Raw genomic sequence first — 3,627 nt, forward strand, 5'->3', positions numbered from 1 at the left:
TTTTTTCTCTCTTTTTTTTTCTTTTTTTTAGAGAGACATAAAAACTAGAATAACATATCAATGCATATGAAATTTTTAATTTTCTATTTTACATGAGTAGGTACCCAAATTTTCCAATATTCAAAATTAAAAACATGATACATTCCCTTATTAACCCAAGTTCCCACAGTTTCCCCACACTTAATTGTTGCACAATCCCTATCTTAAGCTAACCAAAGATTCAATTGGGATATTTAATTGTTTTTCTGCTTAAGGCTAGTGATGTGGTAAAATACAGAACAAATAGGGATTAAAAGGCTCAAAGTGGCTGACAAGGGTGATTTAAAGGGTAGGCTTATTTGGGATAAGTGAGCTAAAATCAAACAATGGCCTCAATCATATGCAAGCATGTAAATACACTAAATAATGGACATATAGATTGGAACAAAATATAGATTACAATCATAGAGAAGGAAACACACAGGAATAAAATATTTATGGTTAAATAATATAACCATATAAATAAGCTCAAATCTCACAGGTTGTGTGTTCTTTAGCTCAAAAATCATGTTCCAAATACAACTTCAAACAAATTTAACAAAAAAAAAATTTTTCAATTTAAATTAGTGAAATACTATAAAAATTTCTTGAAAAAGAAAATATTACTTCATCCAAGTAGTAACTAAATGCACAAAATCAGATAAACATGCAATTAACCATGCAAATGCAACAATGAACAAACAAAGAAAATAAAACAATGGTGTTGAAAAGAAGAAAATAGCTAACCCATGGAGATCGGTATCGACCTCCCCACACTTAAAGATTGCACCGTCCTCGGTGCATGCTGAGATGTGCAGGTGGATGGGTTGTTCCAACTGATGCTTTTCTTCAAGAATTGTGCAGATGGACTTGTTTGTCTCCCCTTTTAGAATTTTCTCCCTTTTTCCATCTTTGGTGGCCAGCCTGAAAGAAGAGAAAAAGAAGAAAAGTAACCCAAAAGATAGAAAATAAATAAAATATGGGTGTTAATGCCAAATGATAAAGGTCTCATTTACATGGAAGCTTCAGCATGTACGTGAGAAAATAATAGAAGCCATGGCATACCAGTGGTACAAAATTTACAACAATGGGGAAGAGAGTGGGTAATGTAAGACAATGTAAGTTTATGTCAATGCAAAAGGAATATTAGTAATATAAAAATTAGCATTGATTTAAATAATATTACCCAATCAGAATAAAACAAGTCATGAAGCACCAAAAGAATACCAGAAAATATATAATAGTTAAATAAGAACATTTGAACACCAATGGTAAAATAATAAATTTAGAAAAGAAAAATAAAATATGCAATGAATGAAAGTATGCAAATAAATTAAAGAAAATAAAATGAAATGAAAGATAAGAAGAATGAGAAGGGAAAGAAAGAAAGAAGAAGTAAGTAAGAAAGGAGGGAGGAGAAATTAGAATTGGGGAAGAAAAGATAAGATAAGTGGTAAATCAGGAAAGCTTGTGCGGCGCAATCGACGCGATCACGTGAGGCACGCGGTCGCACAACTTGCGCTTATACTGATTGACGCGGTCGCATCGGTCACGCGGTCGCGTGACCCGTTTTATGCCACTGGCGCGAGGGCAGCCTTGCATTCACACAACTCTCTGTTCAAAATCATTAGTTGCCAAATATTGGGTGACGCGATCGCATGGGGCATGCGATCGTGTGAGTGGCCTTATTTCCAATATGACGCAGACGTGTGATGACATGTCACCATGTCATATTTTTCTATGCTTTTTCCTTTGTTTTCAATAGGTTTTATGCACTTTCTTGAGCCATAAGCAAGCCAATTGGGTAGATTTCCATGTTTCCTTTGATTCAATCAACCATGTATGAATTCATGCACTTTCATGAGATTTTATGCTATAATTGTCATATATTATGAAAGAATGAATATCTCATGATTTTGAGCATAGCTTTGATGTGTTTGGTTGATTAATGATAGGTGAAGAAAGCTTGGAGAAAGATTGAAGCAAGGAGGAAGAGAGGACAAAAAGTTTGAGCAAAAGTTTGCCTCAAACTTTAGCTCAAACTTTTGGAATAATTGAAAATGAACCAGGGAGCAAAAAGCTGGACCAAAAGTTTGCCTCAAACTTTTGGGCAAACTTTTGGGCAAAAAGCTGGAGCAAAAGTTTGCTCAAACTTTTGTGCAAACTTTTGGGCAAAAAGCATGAGCAAAAGTTTGCCTCAAACTTTTTGGCAAACTTTTGGCATCACAAATCAACACCCTGGAGAGCAAAAGTTTGCGCCAACGTTTGCCTCAAACTTTTTGGCAAACGTTGGCGCCACACCAACACACCCAGGGGAGAAAAAGCTTGCGCCAACGTTTGCCTCAAGCTTTTTGGCAAACGTTGGCGCCACAAGGCATACAAGGGGTATACTTCCAACAAGAATAACATGAGTTACAGAGCTCCAAATGAGGTGATTCAAAAAGCAATGGAAAGTAGGAATCAAGAGCTTTCTAGGAATATATGGCACTGCATGGTGGACACTAAAATTGAGGGAGAAAACTGTCCCGCAATGAGCATAAATGAACATGGTGGCAACTTGCAGTGAGGCCAACTGACCTCTGCACCTTCGACGGAGTATAACTCGAGCTGTAGAGCTCTAAATGATGCGCTTCTAACGGCATTGGAAAGTAGACATTCAGGGCTTTCCAACAATGTATAATAGTATGGGGTGGAAAATATGTTTAAGCCTCCAGAACCGGCGTTTTCGACCACGTTTGAGGCAAACTTTACCTCAAACGCTGCACACCAAGGCCAGCGACCTTGTCCTCTTCAAATGAGCATAACTTGAGTTGTAGATGTCCAATTGAGGTGATTCCAATTGGGTTAGAAAGATAACATTCAGAGCTTTCTAACCATATATAATAGTCTATATTAGGCATAAAATTGGCAATGTTGACAAGAGGACAAAGTAGCGCCATGAGTGTGCAAGGGGAGGCCAACGTTGGAGCAAAAGTTTGACCCCTAACTTTTGCCCCAACGTTGGTAGCAGCAAATAAAGGTAGCTGGTATAAAAAGTTTGAGTAAAAGTTTGCCTCAAACTTTTACTCAAACTTTTACTCAAACTTTTAAGATTCACAACCCAGTTCACATTGGTTCTCTCTCCAACTCCAAGAGCAATCAACCAAGGCCTCTATCAACCCAATTCCATCAAGAGCAAGGGCCCAATTGACACCACTCAAAGGCACAAGAGATAGTTAGAATAGAAATTTCATTTTAATTGTAATTTGTTTTGAATTTCATTTTCATTTTGTAAAAATGCCTATATAAGGCATCATTCTCATTTTAGAAAGTAAGCCCGAATAGAGAGAATAGGGGGCGAGCTCCACTAGGGAGCATTAGAACTACAGAACTCTCTCTTTAGTTTTTTTTTCCTTTTTGTTTTGAATCTTGGGTTGAGAATTGAAGAAATTCTGTTTCAATCTTAACTTGAGAATTCTCTCTGTTTTCCTCTTCTGCAAACTTTCAGTGAATTGCAATTTGAATTAAAACTCTCTTTACTGCTTTCATCTCTATTTCTTTTGCAAATTGTTTACTGTTGGATCAAGGAAGGAATTGAGATCTAGACTTGGTCTCTAGTCTCATCCAACC

Source organism: Arachis hypogaea, chromosome 15 (assembly GCF_003086295.3).
Source record: "Arachis hypogaea cultivar Tifrunner chromosome 15, arahy.Tifrunner.gnm2.J5K5, whole genome shotgun sequence".
Lineage (NCBI taxonomy): Eukaryota > Viridiplantae > Streptophyta > Magnoliopsida > Fabales > Fabaceae > Arachis > Arachis hypogaea.